We start from the raw sequence: 19,678 nt of genomic DNA, 5'->3' as shown, positions 1-19,678 counted from the left end.
CTTCACTGTACACCTTGCTTAGAAATTTCATATGTTGACCTTGACCATGACCTTGATATGACCTTTACATGACCTTTACATGATCTTGACATGACCCTTACATGAACTTGACATGACCTTGACATAACCTTGACATGAACTTGACATGACCTTGACATGAACTTGATATGACCTTGATGTATCAAGGTTATACCAAGGTTATGTCAAGGTTATTGATAATATTCTTCATATTTCTCTAACAAACATATCCCTTACGTCCTTTAACACGATTATTATTTATTAAATTAGCTTGGCGAATCATTCGTTAAACTGTGTTCGGACACGGTATTATTTAAATTAAAATATCATTTACGTACTTTGTTAATATTCACTGAACACCTTGCTTAAAAATTTCATATGTTGACCTTGACATGACCTTGATATGACCTTGACATGTCCTTGACATAATCTTGATATGACCTTGCGAATCATTCGTTAAACTGTGTTCGGACACGAAATTATTTAAATGAAAATGTCATTTACGTACTTTGTTAATCTTCACTGTACACCTTGCATAAAAATTTCATATGGTACACACGAGGTGTCATGCACACTAGAAAATTATAACGGCCGTCACGGTTAAAGTACTTATTATTTCGGGCCCGAAAAATTAGGAAATATTCTTCAGACGTTCTAAAGTAAAGGTGAACAGCGTTTTTCTTAAAACTATTACTGTTACGTAGTAAAAAAAATCCGGAAAGTTCTCGCTTCGTGATTTGTTCAATACTTCAAACACGGCTCGAGTCCGTCCCGACCTTCTGTCAAAGCCTCGTGCTGCGGACTCTCTCGCGGACCCTCTCTCTCGCACCGTCACCTCTCATTGGCCAGTGTTTTTCGTTAATAACTCGTAAACAAAGCCGCGGATTGCATTTTCGCAAAGGAAAAAGTTACTTCAAATTACCTCAGCTATCCCTCATTTTCGGCTGTTAAAATAATTGTGGAACACCCTGAATAATATATATATATATATATATATATATATATATATATATATATATATATATATATATATATATATATAATTTATATTATATATATATAATTATATATATAAATATATATAACATTATTATTCGAGGAGATATTTAGATTGCCCCTTTTAAACGAAGTAACCTGCACAAATAAAACAAGTTATTAATCGGATATTTAACGATGACGAGATAACATCCTGTACCAAAGTGTTAGGTGCAAAGCAAATACACTACAAATTCAAAACAAAGTGACACAGTGTCGGCTCGCCGCGTCGCTCATTTATGTCGGCTATTCCAGAATTAAAAGAAATCTCCGCCACGAGAGAGTCTGACTCATTAGAGTACGACAAGGGGTTAAATTTTAATGATTCAATTGCTTTGTCTGAAAACGACCCAAATTTCTAAATAAAAGACCCTTCGTACTTACGCACGATCCTCGAAAAGGTTAGGGACTACGAAAAGTGAGATTAGGAAAAATCTGTGTGCGAAACACGTTAATAGATTCCCAGTCAGTATAAACTTGTTCCCGCGAGACAATAAAAGGCATACGGGGGCCAAGGGACTGCGAGAAGTTCGCGCAGCTTCTGAAAGACCGCAATCTCGTAGGTCTTGCATGTTCCGTCGACTCAGGGTTGTCGTTCTACTAGCAAGATACTACGCCAATCCGCAAGCAAGCTAGACGCAGAGCGTGCATCAAACATTCATTTGGCTGCCAACCCGAAATGGAGTACTGGCATTCGAATTGGAGCAATGTTTACCAAACGAACTATTTTCGTTCGTTCAACATTCTCTCAGAAACTGGCAGTCACATCGATGACTTCGATCAACGCATCGATGTCTGATTAACACGACCAGCACCCGGCCGTTTTTGCTCGACTTTTCGTTCAGGCTAATTGATGTTTTCACTTAAAGATCGATACATTTTATGGAATTATTAATTATTGCATACGGGATGTCTTAGTTGAGTGTCACCCTCCTATTATCTTTTTTGATTTTGAGAAAGTAAACAATTTTGTATGTATAATTTGAACGGTATCGCGTGATCAGTATGGCACAGGGGTTGTTTCTTTAACCCTAGAAAGATAACCATATGACAACGTACGTAAAAGATAACCATACGCTTCAGAGGCGCATGCTTTTCTAAGGCGTCAATTTTATACTAACAATGGATATTTATTTAAGTTAATCTAGTCATTTTAAAGGTTTGGCATTATTGTAAAAATAAAATGCATTTATATTATATTTTTTTATATTTTAAGTAATTTTAAACTTAAATCACTAGACCTCTATGAAAAATTAACAAAAATCAACAGTCTTCGCAGGCGCCTCTGCGACGTAGGTTATCTTTCTCGGGTTAAATAGTAGTTTGCGTAGTTTTCAAGATCATCGATGATTTGTTTTTAAATAACTACATACACTTTCGTGTTGCATCATGTAGCTCGTAAAAAATGCATTCAAATACGTGCTGTGATATGGCCTTCAAATGACCTTGAACTTCGAAGCTGCAAATGTAATTTCGGTTTCTCAAATAGATAGCTTACAAAAAAGACCGATATTACTATTACACCAACCCAATAATTATAATTACTGCTTTCTTGTCTATGTGTATATTTTAATGATATCCTTTTTCTCAACTTAGAAGTGAATACATTTTTACAAGTCGATTAATGCTAAAAACCATGATATTTGATATTTTTCAGTGTAGAATAATTCTTTTGCTTATAGAATTCTTATAGAAATGCTGCAAAATATGTCTTTTCTTCAACAAGAACACGCTTTTTTGTGGACGAAGTAATCGTTCGAGGAATGAGATTACCTACTGATATTTAATACTCTTCTACACTACTTCGGAATAATTAAAATATAATAATTAAAATAAATTATAATTATAATTGAATACCATAATAATTAAAAACCGTGTATCTATATTTCACTGGGAGGGTGAAAACAACCCTTAAATCTATTTTTCATCTTTAACTTTAAGGACTATTGTTACTCTTTTAATATAGATGATAGTCAATAAAAAAAAATATAAAATATGTTTCAAATATTTTTCGAGAACTACTTTTTACAGAAATTGTATACAACTCGGTTTGTACCAGTTAGTGAAAAAAGAAAAATAAGCAGAGAGCTTCATCAAGTAGCGGGAAACCGAGTCCTCAGGTCGATAAACGATAAATATTTGCAAGAGAGTAGCACTCTCAAATGACCTTGGCCTTGATATATCGTCAAAGTCACCCTCCAAAGTGACCTACACTCGTCTTTTATTAAACGTTATAACCAAAACAATTTTGACGAATGCGCTACTTATGAGAACTATTTCAGAAATTAATATTCTTAATGAATTTATTTGGTTCTATTTTCATTCAGTGGGTGAATATAAATGAACCATAATTCCGAGAAATTTATCAATACATTATGAATAATTAATATGTATAATGCACAAATGATGGTCAAAGACAATTATCTGACATTTCACATATCTGCATAAAAAAAATTCTAATAAAATTTCAAGATAAGGAAGTAAACTGAAGCAACATACAAAACGTTAATAATTAAATAGAAGGATTATTTACCGCGTAAGTCCAAGAATGAATTATTTCGAAATACAGTAGATACCCTCTTATCCGAAGGTTTATTTTCCTAATATCCTGATACCAAAACATTCTATTATCTAAAAATTTCATTCAAATTCTCTACTAGACAATAATGTATCTAAATAATACATACACTGATATGTATACCAGAATGTTCACGTATCTGATGGGTTACATTGTGACAAGGTCCGAATAAAGTTGTTACAAGGTCACCCAAACTGAGTACACAAACATCAGAAGTTCCTACAGAAGTTTCGTATCTGGTCAAGTAATCTATAGTTGAGGTTCGTTTGTGCCTGTACTCGATGTAGAGATAAATCGCTTCCATCTTCGATAATTGAAAACGTTCCTAATTTTGTATTACTTACTTATTTAATTGTTATTTATAGAAGAAGCTCAGAGATCATACACAAATTTTATATAGCTATACATTAGGATATGAATTTACACACATAGACAATGAAGCGTAGTCGTATACATTACTATAATTTTCATTTAGTGTATTAAGAATATATTTCGATTTTTTAAACATTTTTTATTTTAAACATATATTTTTGCAACGACCAAGATCACGTCATTTTTCAATATAAACTAAATTTAAGTCTGTATAAAGGGCATTAGTTGTAAAACTCCATATATGTATGTATATATGTATATATGTAAAAAAGCGTCGATATTTTCATACATTTTCATATGGCCTTACACATGCAACTGTTGTTGTAAATAATACATTTATTTAAAAAAGAAAGAAGAAAGGATGCGACAATTTTAGCCTCGAGACCGCTAATAGATTCAAGTCGAAACCGTCCCTCCCTTTTCCTTTCCTCCATCATCCTCAGGGTGCCACTATTTTCCGAAATCTTTGTTTTCATTCGTGATTGACAGAGTCTTTGTAGAAATCGGAATGTAAGATAGTGCACTTGTGTCAGCAAGGCTAGTCAGAAAGTTTTAGCATACCCCCTTTAGTTTGTCAGCTAGTTACCAGTGTGACTGGTGAAATCAAAACTGTCGATGGAACTCCACAGGCTAGAAACTTTCAAGAAGTTTACATGTGAAAGCGTGAAACTTGTCGATAACTTAACTCCGTGTGTCACAAGGATCGATCTACAATATCGAGAAATTTATTGGTGTCATACGTCTATCTGATCTCTGTGCCTTTCAAGTACCTATGCTTCATAACCGCCTTATTCGACCTTCATTGTAGTTTAAAATTCGGAAGAACCCTTCATATCCGAATACGCTAATAGTTGAACAATTTTGCAATCCAGATAGTCTGAACAGAACGGATGTTATCACCAGACTGCGAATCTTTCTGCAAAATAAAAATGGTCTGCATCAATTTTACATAACAGAAGTTAAATGAAGATATATTTTTTCTTCTAGCAATTTTAATAAATTAGAACCGGTGTGACGACATTCATCAATTCCTCTGATGTCTTCCCTACTCTGCATTACACTTACCTATTTTTTCCATAAATGCATGAATTCCGCAGTCTAAGATAATAGGGTAATATCAGGAAAGTAATACGAACGCTTGTGCTTTCTTGTAATTCGAAATTTGAATTTTGAATAGATGAACATGATTAAAAGAGAAAATTATAGAGTGTCGAATCAAATGATTATGCTGGAATTCATTTTTACCTTCTGCATAATATGAAGAGACAACGAAAGTACCATGCAGCTGTTAGGAAATTAATTTCATTGTCCACTTCTTAAGCAAAAATTATTTATGTGAGAGCGTATTTCAGTTATTACGTATTTTTAATTAAACTTTTTTATTACAAATCGAGCGTTTATTAGATGAAGTATTATGACAATATTAGAAATAGAATAAATATGATTGCGCTCATCAAACCCGTGCACGACATAGTTAACAGTGACAGCAATCTTTGCCACTTCGTATTTGAAAAGAAAACACGTTTTAAAACCTCCTTCACTCGTACTGCTATTATTTTACAGAAAGAAACATGAGAACAACGCCCAACAAAGCACAGTGAAACGATCTTCTGTTATAAAAGACATAAAACTGTTGAAACAGAAACTGCTGAAATGTTGTGCAACGTATGGAAATAAAACATATAGAATCTTATATTTCTCACGTTACATTTATATTAAGAACATTTGTTTATGGAGATTTACGAACTCCTCGAAAAAAACCATAAAATTTTATATATTGAATGTATAATACATACTTCCGTAGTAATGTAATAATAAGCTAATTGTAAGCTAAACAGTAAATACAATAAAAATAGTAAATAAATTATATAATAGAATTGACTTCATTGTTAATTTTGGTAATTAAAAAGTTAAGACATTTCGAAAAAAATTGGAGTTTTGTGAGGTATTTTGACAGAACATTTTTTGAATGGAGATTTTTGTTTAGAACAAGTGATAACGTTTAATGATAAAGAAATATTTATGGACAAGATGATTATATATTCGACATAAATTATTCTATGTATTTTTATTCGAATCAATTATTTCAATAATTCTTTATTCGAATAGAGATTGTAAAATTATTCGAATAATAATGCGACTAAAAGTAACAAACTTTCCGATAAAACATTTGGAAAAAAGTTAATCGTAAAAAGAAATATGAAAAAAAAAATAAATCGATAAATTATGAAGAAACACTTTATATTCTATCATTTTTATTCAAATCGATTATATTCCGTATGAATATATACCTGTACGAATAAATTCTTATTCAAATGAATTCTTACACGAATAAAATCTTATATTCGAATGAATTCTGATTCAAATAAAATCTTATTCAGATAAATCTTTGTCTAGACGAATTTCTATTCGATTGCATATTTATTCGATTGTGTCGAATAAAATTTGATTCCTTTAATTTTTATCTTTTATCCGTCATCCAAATAAAATTGTGCTGAACAAGAGTGGAATATTTTAACAAAGTGCCACCAATCTGGAAATATTAGAATCACGATGTGGTGATCGTCGCACATAATTTCTGATCGCCATGCACAGCAACGCTTCGGTGACTGTAGCGTTTCTATCTAGATTTAAATGCCTTGTTTCATCACGTATACCACCTGTTAGAGTCGGCTGGTCTCCTACAGCACGCCTCCGACTCCATCTTTTGCATCAAAGAAATCGAACAAAGTACACAGGTTTGTGCGCGAAACACCCTACATAGTCTGCGGACTTTTATGCAAAATAAAAATTGTCTAAGCCAATTATAAGAAACGTAAGTCTGATCAAAATGTATTTCCTCCCTCAGTCATTTTAACAAGTTGTACGCAACAAAAAGACATTCTACAAATTCTTCGAATGTCTTCAAATTTTTATATTTGACAAAGTCATTTTTGTCGAAAATACAACAAATCCGCAGTCTAATCCTATCGCGTTAAGCTCTCGAACACATGACAATTATTTATTAGAAGCGTGATGACTAAAAAGAATTGTATATCAATATTTAACTGGTCATTGTGAAGGGGAGGCTTCGATCTTGAAATCTATGTCAGGATCAGTTGTGGAAACAATTTTTCAGCGTATTAACAGTCGTTTTAATGGGTTACATTTTCCAGAAACAGCATGTCTCCAATTTCCCATCTGTTACATGCTGCAAAAACATGTTACAGGAGAATGAACGCTGCACAGCCTACGTTGGATCTTCAAGCTTTAAAATGAGTCCAGGTTTATTATTCCACGATACGCTTTTGCGAAATTATAACAGTTCATAGTTCAGATTTCAACAATTTCTTAAAAATCTGACATGCAGTCTACGAATACTTTGTCTACTGACTGCACCCCCGTCCAAAAGTATGTCACTTACAGAAAATTAGATAAATATAGAAATATTAAATTGTAACAAGGACATAAATATATTTTACGTTGTAATAAAAATAACGTCAATTTAAATCAAAAAATAAAATCTTATTTTCGTCGATATATCCACCGTGTGTTTTAATCACTTCTTGGATTAATTCCGGCATTTGTTTTATTAGTTTTTCTATTATTCCTCTATGGTCCCATGCATTTTGCAGTATGTTCCACGTATTAAGAAAACATATTAGAAATCGATGCGTGTCGAACTGAGCGAAGAGTATGAAATGTATCCTGAATTCGATTCCAATGAACAAAATTCAACAAATTGCAGACTTGCAGACATTACCTATAAACTAAATGAAATATTAAAATGTATATTAAATAAGCAAATGTCCTAATACTTTTGGAGTTGGGAGGGAGTGTACGTCTAGAGCACGAATAGTAATCCGATGTTCTCCGAGAAAGATTACTGTAGCCCATAGTAACTCATAGTAACCATGAGCTAATGCTTCCCTAAGTGGCCTAGAGAGAATAGTTAATCAGGTTACATAGAGCTACAAGCAATACAAGTGCATGTCTATAATTAGATTATATTGAAAGAGATCTTATGTCAGTTATATGGAATTTGCTGGAAATAATTATATGCGTTTAAGTATCGGCATAATATAAGAGTCTGGTCCCACGTTTTGCAATGTACTGTTCCAAAAGAATCGGCTTGAAAAACATGGTGGATAACAGTCACATATCAATATTATAACGTATCAAATTTTTTCATTTTCGATACTGACGGACATTTGAAAAGCAACACTTTATTAGAGATTAATGCATTCCTTTATTGAGTGCATTTGTTGGACAATCAACCTTCTCACCTTAAAACCTAGGTTTAAATAAAACAATCATCTAACGATATCATATAAAGATATGTATACACCAATCTATGTTTTCTTTTTCAGAAACATAATATCCCGACAGCATAATTACTTTATGAATTTAATTCTTTTGAAAATTTGATCTCTCCTCTAGACCCATGTCAATTCTCTATTTAACCCTGGACCAGGCGCGTCAGTTAAAGTTACACAAAGGTCGCGCCGGGTGCACGACATCCCAAGGGACCTGTAAAAATAATACCAAGAATAACATCATGCTACTGTAATTCTTAATTAAAAGCGAATGCAGGTATTGACAGCTAGGCGACACCACTTAACACTTCGCTAAAAAATAAAAAAACATCAATTATAATACAAATGGTTGGGGTGTCAAACCACCACTACACGACCATTCCATGGTTCATACTAGTAATCTCACTATTAAAAGTTCTTGAATACTGGTAGAGGGCTCATAGCTCTCAAGAATAGACCAAAAACTACTCGAGGAACCTAGAACAAGATAAGATCTTCCGATATCCCCGCCTCTAATGCAGGGCCTGCTAGATAACCTCACCAATGAGTACTCTAGCGGGCCCAGAACAAGACGCTCCCTTTCTTCTCCTCCACTCGTCCATCATTTACAGCGCCGCCAAAACGTCAAAATTACAAAGTCAAGGTTATGATCGTCGACAAAGTGTTATAAATGTTTATCAACATCCACGGATAATCGCAAACGGAAGAAGTAATTAATCTTTTCATAGTTCAAGTAGCAAACGCTGCCGAAAGACGTTTCAGAAATTCAAAGAGTTTTCTTCGAACCGGGACAGAATGATAAATATGTTGATCGAGAGGTCATTATCGATAGGTATGCTAATAACGGAAGTCGAAGCTGCCACGAACATTCTCGGCTTGAGTTTGCATCCGACCGTCCTAGAACATCCACTGAATTGCTAACCGTACGACTATCTCGACTATCCTCGAGAATCCGAGCAACTTTCGTGACGAATCCCGTTTCCTACCTTCTCGCATAATTTCGCCATTGAACGTCCGTAAATCCGCCATATATACTGCATTCTTCCCACTCGCAATCTTCTAAATTGTGTGTAATTTCTTCTCATTTCGATTCGTTGCAACCCTTCCTCTCAATCTTTGCTTTTTACAACTTACATACGGCCCTCCAGGTTCATTCTCATTTCACTTGATTCACTCCGTATTTTTAGATACTTCTGCCATCTTTTCTTACATTTCATGCGGATTTCGTTTTCGCTGTTGCATTAAGTTAGCAAATCATATAATGGGTCCACAGGGAAAGGAGGGAATGTCAATTTTAATAAATTTTTAATTTAACATCTGCTCTTTTAGTACTATTGCATTAGAAATTAAAACGCTCCGAAGTGTACAACAGCTATTAAAAGATCCAATAAACAATGAAAGAATGAAAGAATTTCTTAGATATAATGTTGCATACATACTGCTCAAAAAGATTATAGCGTAGACAAATTTTGAATAAAAGTTGGCCAACTTTGACTGACGATAACTCCGCGAAAAATTATCGTAGGATGATGATTATTCTTTAAATTAAAGTTACAAACCTTTACATTAACCTAATGTTGCTAAAGGGTAAACGTGCCTGCGATTATTTTTTCGCGAAGTTATAGGTTACTTTAATCTATAATAATACATTTAGCACTTTTGTTGTGTACCACCTACGTTAGCATTATCGGTAACTTTGTGAAAAAAATCGCAACCACGTTTCTTTCCTTCTAAATTAAAGGGGAAGGATCAAACTTCATTGGACTGTAAACGGCATCTCCGAAGAAAATTTTACAAAGTCTGTACAGTTGGTCAAACTTGGCAATTTTTAATATGACAAACATGGCCTTAAAGGGTTACAGAGATGAGGGAGCATCAAATATAAAATTCAGAAACAGTATCTTAAAGTAGAAGTTTTAAGCTTTAATTTTTAAAAAATAATCATCCTACGACGATTTTTCACGCAGTTATCGTCAGTCAAAGTTGACCCATTTTTAACCAAAATTTTTCTATGGTATAATTTTGTTAAATATAACGTAACAAACGCTAAATATGATGTAGACTAAAACGAGGAATGAGTGAGAAATGAGTAATGAATTTATAAATTGAAAAATACATTTTCGATTTGTTGGAAAAACCTAATTCTGTCATTCTCTTTTTCCGCGGATTATTCGTATCATATGTACGCATAAATTCGTTATTATTAATACGAATTAACCAGTCGGAAAAATATTAATAACTATCTCGAATAACGATGTATTTATCGCGTTAGGATTGGCACGACACGATGGTTCATCTGAACCTCTTCTCATGTTTATTTCGTAACTACGCTTGCAGTCTAGAATACGAATTACTTGCTAGCTTGTCGTCTCACGAGAGAAGTAGATAATGGCAATTAGTACATCATCCCGAGTGGTACTATGTTCCGAGTGCAACATTCACTTTCGCTTCTACTACCAAACAAGTAATTCAATGATAGCGTCAATGAACTTTCCATTAAACTCTATTACAACTTGCAAATACCAAATCATGTTAGATTAGTAAATTATCATGCGAATTGTTCTACCGTTTTTATTATTTCCTAACGAAACTATGATTCAATGCATCCCAATTTTACAAATTTCTTCAGAAACGCACAAATTAAGATAAAAAATTATACTTACACGTTTCTTATACGTGCCCTATGCATCTCCATAAAGTGATTTCGATCATACAAGTTGCAACGAAAAAAAGTACACACTATAAACAAATCATAAAATCGTGTAAGATACAGATATAAAACAAAATCGATCATAAATAAATAATAACTTTTAAAATGTCAAGCTTCTTGAAACATATTATTAAACAATAAAGCTATAAAACCAGTAATAAAAATTTAAAAAAAATGATTTGCACAACTTTTCAACTTAATTTTATAAGGCGTTCGAATACTTATGTGGCGTGAAAATTCCATGTATTTTTATATTTTTCTAATTATGTAGTCTTACACATTTATATACATTACTTTAATATACTGTAAAGGAATTTTTCCCTTCAATGTATATTTATTTAAATATATGGCGTAGAAGTCGAAGTTACACCAGTGTTCGAATACTTTCGTTGCCCACTGTATATGTACCTACGCATACGTTTAGAAGTTCCACATCGATGTGCACTGACAGCGCTGTGATTTCGACAGAGGTTGAGTCCCGGATGGAAAAGCTCATAAGCCTGCAGAGAGAAAGAAGAAGAGAGAAGGGGGACAAGTATCCGAATCTCAACCTCGTGCTGCATGAACGTTGCCGACTCTCTGTTGGATTCTAGGGACGCGGACGGGAGGATGAGGGTTCGCCATAGGGCGAAGGGATGGCCGCTTGGGGGCCAAGGGGAACTGGGGAACTGAATGGTTCTCGGCTTCTGTCGAACCGTCTAATCGTACGTACCTATCTGGGACGGATTAAACGATCGAATGGGGTCAAAGCGTCGAGCACGCCTATGTTCTCGAAGCCATAAATTGCGTCATCATTCCGCAGTATGCGGTAGTAATCGCGTTCACTGTACCTCCAACGATTTGTCTCAAATTTCAAATCTGATACAGCCACGGCAAACAGGATTTTCTTTCAAATGTCAGGCAGTGATTAGATATGTTTCACCTACAAGTTATTTTTCCGAGTGTTTTTACATTTCATTGTGGATTGCAACTAAACTGCAATCAAATTTGTTGACACATTGCCTAGTGAACTAGCTCCTCTAATACCTGACAAAAGTGTATGAAGTAACGCTATACATTTTTAAAAAGCTGTCCGAATATTTTAACGAATAACTGTATGTATTTATATACAGTGGTGTGCGTAATCATAGACTCAAAGTAACTGATATCAAAACGACAACTATTAGAAACAACAGAAAATAGAAATGTACAAATATGATGTTCTGTTAAGTTTTTATTTAAATATATAAGGTGCCTCAGTCAAAGGATGCCACTTACAGTGCAGTAAATAATTATAAACTGAAAGTAACTTTTATATTTTTACTGATATTTAAACAAAAACCAAAAAAGACTATATTTGTATATTTTTGATATAGAAATATACAAAAATACAATACGTTGTTAAGTTATATATATATATATACATATATATAAATAATATATATAATAATATATAATAAATATATATATATTTATTTATTTATTTATTATTTATAATATTTATACATATATATATACATATATATATATATATATATATATATATATATATATATATAAAATATGTATAATTTATATATACTTTATATATCATATAGCATAATATTACATATTATATATACATTATAATGTATAATTATAATATTATTATATCATTATTAATCGTTGTTTGATATACACTATTTAAATGCGGTAGTGAAGGAGATTTTGAAAGTAAAATTGTATTTTATAAATACCGTCCTCTATTTTTGTACTCATAGCTTCGTATCAGGTGTCGCGACAAATTCAACAAGTGATATCGTTCCATATAGTAAAATCATAAATTGATGGCCTCAAAATCGCTTTAATATATAACGTATGCGTAACTTCCTCAATGGGGTGCATTAAATGGCCCCCTAGAAACAAATGAAATTATTTTTTCTGTATTATATTTTTTGTAACATTAGTTGAATATTAATCTCATAAATCACTGGAAATATGTATTATAAACGATGGTGAACATATTGAAGGATAAGACAAGTAAAAAAAACTTGATATGAGTTCAAAAAGTGGGACGTGCAAATTAAAATCCATTGATCGTGTCATGTGAAATCATTTTTAATTTTTTGTGTTTGCTACGCAGCATCCACATCTTCCCGTAATAGGTTAGGGGATAAAATCCGAATTGGTCTAGCTCGAGAAAAAAAGAAATAACCATAGCTACGCGAAGCGGCGGGAAGCGACGCGACGATACGTTCAGCTATAACCGACAAGTAGTTACCCATGCGCATTGACGCGGCTTCGACCACATCCATACATATATGATTTTAGTGCACAGAATAAGACATAACATACCGGGGCAGTTCTGAAATTACATTATTTGAAATATTATTTAAAATAACATGATATTTTATTTGATAATTATTTCGATATCTGTGATTAATTTTGAAACAATATTATTTAAAATATCGTTTCGAATTACATATTATCTTATTTCCTTTTTCTTTCGATGCCCGTAATCAATTCTGAAATAACATTATTTAAAAGATTATTCCAAATAACATGTTATTTTATTTTATAATTATTTGAGATAATTGTGAGATTCTTCTTAAAAATTACATAGTGATATATTATATTTATCAGCTCCGAGTCAAGATGAAAGGACCGATATGACTACGTTAAATGTTTTTCCGATAACAAGAAACATTTTTCTGAAGAATAAAACTTCTCTTCCATTTTCCATACAAGTGAAACGATTCTTTTCTTTCACGACAATAGTAACATTCCAAAGGAAGCGATACCATCATCTCTTAAGGATGAACTTTTGAAAAAAATTTGCTCGTTGCTAATTGCCCTAAAGATTTCTTGAAATAAAATGTTTCTGCTGCATATTATTTCAGGGATTATATCTTTATGAACGGAGAGTTTTGTATAAGCTACTTGATATAATGATTCCTTAAAATAAAATGTTTTTAGTGCATATTATTTCTAGGATTATTTCTATTCCAATATATGAAATAAAAAAATAACGAAATAATTCATTATTCGATATTGTTATGATTTCAAATGGATCCTTATTTTAATTGCATATAAAATTTATCCAGGTCGGCTACATGGAACATTTCTAAAGGTATTTATTTCTCGTTCCTTTGTCTTAAAAAAAAAACATATGGTAAAAAGAGAACGTTTAATCGAAGCAAAAAAGTAGTTTTTAGAGATGTTCTATACATATAGAAAGGGTCCCAGATTTAAAGTGCTAATCGTTTGCCAGTATATGAATGTTCTACGGATCTAAAGAGAGAAAAATGTTATGTGAATATAAGTTGTTTAACGCTTGGTTAAAAGTTATAAACAAAAGCACGGAATTCAAAGGGGACAGTTAAATGATATTTACGTATCATTTTATGTGATCTATGTTTACTATTTGATGGATGTGTAGAAAAGTAAGTTCTAAAATATACAATATACAGGGTGTCATGTAACTGTTTTTACAACCGAACAGGTGCTGATTCTACGTTGAAAAATAAGTCGAAAATAAGAATAAGTTTTTTTTTATTCAAGACTCCGTTTTTGAGAAAAATAAGGTTGAAAAAATAATGCTATTAAATGGGGAGAAAGTGACACGTCTGGCAACTACATACCAATTCCACTTCTCGTCAGACTACAAGTCACGCGAACTTGACACATTTTCCAATTCAGTTTTCTCCGAAACAAAGCCTAAATGAGAAAATGTTTATATATGTGTATATATATAATGTAATAAAAGCAATTAAATATAATATATTTATATATAAATAATTTATATATAATGTGTGTGTGTACAACCGAGTGACTATATCTGTGTAAGGTGCTATAGAGCTTTAAATTTACTTTTTGAGGTTGAATTTACTTAATACATGGCAATTATTATTGCTTTTATTTATTATTATAAATAAAAACATTTAGTATGTCATATTCGATAAATATGAAGTTAAGTATGCCCGAAAAGAAACAAAATTAAAATTAGTATACACTAGTATAATCCATCTAAATTGGCAAAGTCTCGTGCTTCGTAAAATCATTTGGAGAACAATTTTACCACTAAAATATACATTGTAAAGATAAATTTTGCATATAAGCTACGCAATATATTTCCGAATTAAGTCCTGTGTCAAGTAATGCAGATCAACGCCAATGTTAAGGTGTTGAAATTAAGATCATCATATCAAATTTTATATTAAAATCATCTAATTATAGTCAAACATCAGGAAATTATTGATATCGGAAAATAATAAATTTAAAAAATGTATCTTTTAATAACGCGTGGAATTTAATTCTCATCAAGAGGCACATTTTATAGGTTACATACCTTTTCTGTGGATAGTGGTGTTTTAGAGATTTCAAGGTCATCTTGTATATCAGGCCACTAAAATTACCCTTTTGATTATGACTAAAAAAAAACAGCCCCTTTGATCTAAACACCTACTATCGTTGCATTTCAACACTATTTGCGACCATTATGTTAATCCTAATTTTTGTTAAATATTGGTACGCAGCTCGCATAAACAAACTCGCTTAAAGATAATGCAAACATTCGCGATCTATTCCACCACGGTATCGCAGTAAGTGCGTCTGTTATTGTTCGCCTCTGGTAGATTATGCTTTCGGTGTGGTTGTGGCCTAAGGATCCATGAGTGAGCGACGGCGTGCGAACGAAGGGGAGTAGACAGAGCAGAGGGAGTTCTAGCGCTAAAGCATAGAGATGCACGCGTGGGTTAAGAGTTCACGTGTGTCTATATTAAACTAGTACAGTGTTTATTCAATACATATAGATATATATGTGCTCTGTATATCGACCGTGTTATATCATTAACTGCAACGATCCCAACGAATTTTCGTATTTTCGTATCTAACTTTTTAATAAAACATTAACCTACGTCTTCAGGGTGGTTCATCAGATATTACCACCCCGATTTTTATCATTATTATTACTATACGTAGCAAAGAATATTTATATATAAAGTTGCACGATTTCGAGAAAGGCATATTTTGGTGTTGTGAGTCTTTTTGTAGGTGATCTTGTAGAAGAGATATAGAGACAATCAATACTTTTTAAAATGAGATCGTATGTTTTTCCCTTCAACAATCGATGAAATTTAATATTTTCTAGGAGAAAACATTAAACTATTAACATCTTCGCTAAGAAGATATTGTAATTTTAGAGTTGTCCAAATAAATTAAGACATGCAAGAAACAAAGATTGTCTCATTCGATTGAAAAAAATAGTAACACAACTCCACCATTAACAGAACACCACTCCACCACTATGTTCAATTTTATCTTTTATGGGATTGATTTTCAGCACTTATCGTATTGAATCAGAAACGTTCCAAATATTTAAAACGTTGAATTTAAATCATTTCATGTTTGGTATAGTTACTATGGAAGACGCTACTTATAACTTTGTGGCTTATAGGTCTTTATGATATAGTTACTATGAAAGACGCTACTTATAACTTTGTGGCTTATAGGTTTTCATTGTGAAAAGAGTGGCAGTCTATTAACCGTTTCATACACAATGAGGGATAAAATTATTGCTACACTTGCAATATAGAAATAAAAGCAACAATAGATTCTATATTGTTAATTATAGTCAAACGTATCTAGCTGTATCTTAGATATAACTGTTATGACAACAAATGCATAAAATCAAAACTGAATTGCATCATCGAGTGACTTTTAATAGTAAAAATTTCACAAACTGTCGAGAAAAACTGCAGGAATAAAAATATTCAATTAATTTAACGGGAATTTTCTAAATTAATACTTTGTACGATAGACCTTTTGGCGAATTACGTCGTGTAATGTATCGGGCATTGATTACACTAAACTTTTAATGAGATCAGGGTCTATATTATACCATTTTTAGTATTTCTCTTAACTGTTTTTCCAACGTTATGTTGTATTTTCGTAAATTTTTTTTCAAGATTCGGCGATACGCGTTTGATAGAATTGGTAAGTATTTTATAATAATCACTGACGTACTGTATGGACTGTATGTATCGGGCCAAAGGCTTGCTGAAAGTGAAATGTTCTTCCAATGCCTAATTCATGTGCACTTTCTCGTAAATGTTCTTTTAAAATATTTCTATATAAATGTTTATTCATTATCCTATCATATTGCAAATATTTTGTGATATCATATACTCGCCACAACTAACATTAATGAAACTGATTTAATGTCATTTGTTGCTATAAATATTATGTCTAATATATACAACTACATTTGTTTAACCACAATTAATAATACAGAAACTATTCTTATTGTGAAATTATTCTTTGAAAAATTTATTTTTTCTGTTTTTATTTCAGACACTATTTTACCCAACACTGGACAACTGTTGGTCTTATAAGTGCATACAGGTATACGTATCTCATTTCGAATGAAGAATTTTTTCTTTATACTTCTGAACCATTTGCGTATGAAAGATTATTTATAAATCCGGTTCACCGAAAGTCAAATTTCCTTGATAAACGAACAAAGCAGGAAACATATGTCGGCGATGTTAATACTTTTGAGAATAATCAGTAATGTGCAACTTGCATCTACTTTTTCACAGACTGTAAACAGTGTTCTTCCAACAGCCGATGCATCAAAGCGCGCCTGAACTGTAAATACACGAGCTCGGGACAGGTATCAACACTATCGATGCGTTTCAAAAATTACGCGTTGCTGGATACGTAATGTACGTAATGTGTACCTAATGAACGGTGTCACTTTAGTTGAAATTAATTTTTTATATTTTTCATTCACCAATGTCTGACAATCTCGCGATATTTGGTGAAGATTTTAAATTCACCTTTGTTTTACAATAAATATAATATTTCCCTTCGTTGTTACAATACACAAACAATGCTGGGAACCAATCTAATTCACACAGGTTTCCCAATTTCAAAATTTATACACAAAGTTCTCGATTTGCTCGCGAACATCACAGTACGAAACCACCATAAAATGCTTACTGTATATAGTCGATAGTGTCGATAACCATCTATTTTCATATTAGATTACTTTTGTACACATATTTCTTCTCTATATACTTTACTGATTTTTTTCAAAACAAACGAAAATAATTTGTTTCCATTGTGTGCGAATGAAGTTCGTAACGCGACATATTCCATGATTATTTACATATTCCATTGTTTTGGTTATATAGCGTCAATATAGGTATAAAAGTAATCAGTGCGCAATGAAGTTTTAGTTGATCCATTGCATACCACTTTCTTCTGGTTTCGAATCCCGCAGGACTCTCGATGCTGGTTGCCTTTGTTAGCGTGACCCGACCTCGAAGGGAAGCTTGATGTGGACATTCAACGGAACATATTATATTATCCACTGTTCAAAACACTTTTTTCAGCTCACCGAAGACGCGTCATACTAGAAAAGTTTTTTTTTACACACTTTTGACGAACTCTTTATAAAGAAGACAATTGTTACATACGGTGCTGTGTTTATCGATGCATTCGCGATCACCGTTTTAACATTCCAGTTTGGCCAATTGATTTCAACTTTGTCACGGATTTTACAAGGGTTCGTGAAACAACCAGCAGTCTTTAATACTAGAGAACAGTTCTCGATTAGTTCTCGAACATAAACACTCTACATATGTTGCGAAATAAAACTTCTCTGTCAAGTTGAATTCTTTCTATAGACGGTCGACACTTATTACACGCTGTCATCGATATATGTAAGTATTTTGGACAGTTGTTTGTGTTTATGTGTAACACTGGTCACTCACTTGTAACATGAAAACCGAACGAAGTATTATAAAAAAAGAAACATAGAATATGTCGCACTTGTGGAATGAAATCTATATGGTTTACCGGTAACAGAACTTGCATAGCATTCGGGCTTTTTTTAACACGCCGGAAACGTGCTGGGAATAACTGTTTTCGAACCGTAAAGACACCGTAATCTCGCCCGTGAAGCACAGCGCTCTTCGCAAGGGGCGCGGCGTAACTGAGCTCGCCGAACCAACCCCGTCCTTACTTTTCTCCCTCTCCGTTTCGCGCCGTCTCTCTTTCTTCTTCTCTTCTCTGTCCCTCGACTACCTTTTCGCCCACCCCTCTCCCTCTTCTACGCAGTCGCTCTTCCAACCCACAAAACCTCTTCTCTCTTTCTCACTTTGATTTTCGGCTCTCGTTTACCCCTTTATCCTGCTTCTTCTTTCACTCTTTTGGGCGCATTCCCTCCTTCTTACCCTTCTTTCTCTACCACCCCGTGTTCTCACTCTCATCTGCTTTGCCTTTCTTTCGCCCGGTAAACGCGTCTCAATCCTCACCCCGCCGCGCCATAGCCTCACGCCTCGTTCCTCTCGCTTCACCCGTTGCTCTCGTCTCTCCACTCTCGCTCCTCTCGTCTCTCGTCGCGCTCCATGCTCTTCATTCCTCGCGTCTCGCTCCTCGGGTCCTGAACTCGCGCGTCCTGCACCCCGCGTTCTGCGCCCCGCGTCGCGCGAAAGCTAGTACGCGAGCATATTTCTCTCTGACCCCCATACCAACACCTTCTCACCTGATCCCTCAACCAATACTGTCTCTCCCACCTTCTTCATCGGTGCCGAGTTTTTTTTATTTCCCGTTTCTCTTGTTTTCCCGCGTGTCATTTGCACTTCCTCCTCTCTCCGCCGCTACGTCTCTGTCCATCCTACTGCCTGCCCATGATAGCGTTGGCGT

At 33.5% G+C, this 19,678-nt stretch overlaps 1 protein-coding gene across 2 annotated transcripts in view; it reads right to left on the bottom strand.

The window, feature by feature from the left end:
• LOC117222967 (opioid-binding protein/cell adhesion molecule) overlaps positions 1-18,974 on the bottom strand; it is a 727,814-nt gene extending 708,840 nt beyond the window's left edge. For both annotated transcript variants that reach the window (XM_076525588.1, XM_076525593.1), the window contains exon 1: positions 18,224-18,974. The gene's annotated coding sequence lies outside the window, so the exon portion shown is untranslated. The remainder of the gene's footprint in view (positions 1-18,223) is intronic.
• Positions 18,975-19,678: the final 704 nt, after the last annotated feature.

The sequence above is a fragment of the Megalopta genalis genome, chromosome 12 (genome assembly GCF_051020955.1).
Source record: "Megalopta genalis isolate 19385.01 chromosome 12, iyMegGena1_principal, whole genome shotgun sequence".
Taxonomy (NCBI): Eukaryota; Metazoa; Arthropoda; class Insecta; order Hymenoptera; family Halictidae; genus Megalopta; species Megalopta genalis.
This window is presented reverse-complemented; position numbering and strand designations above follow the sequence as displayed.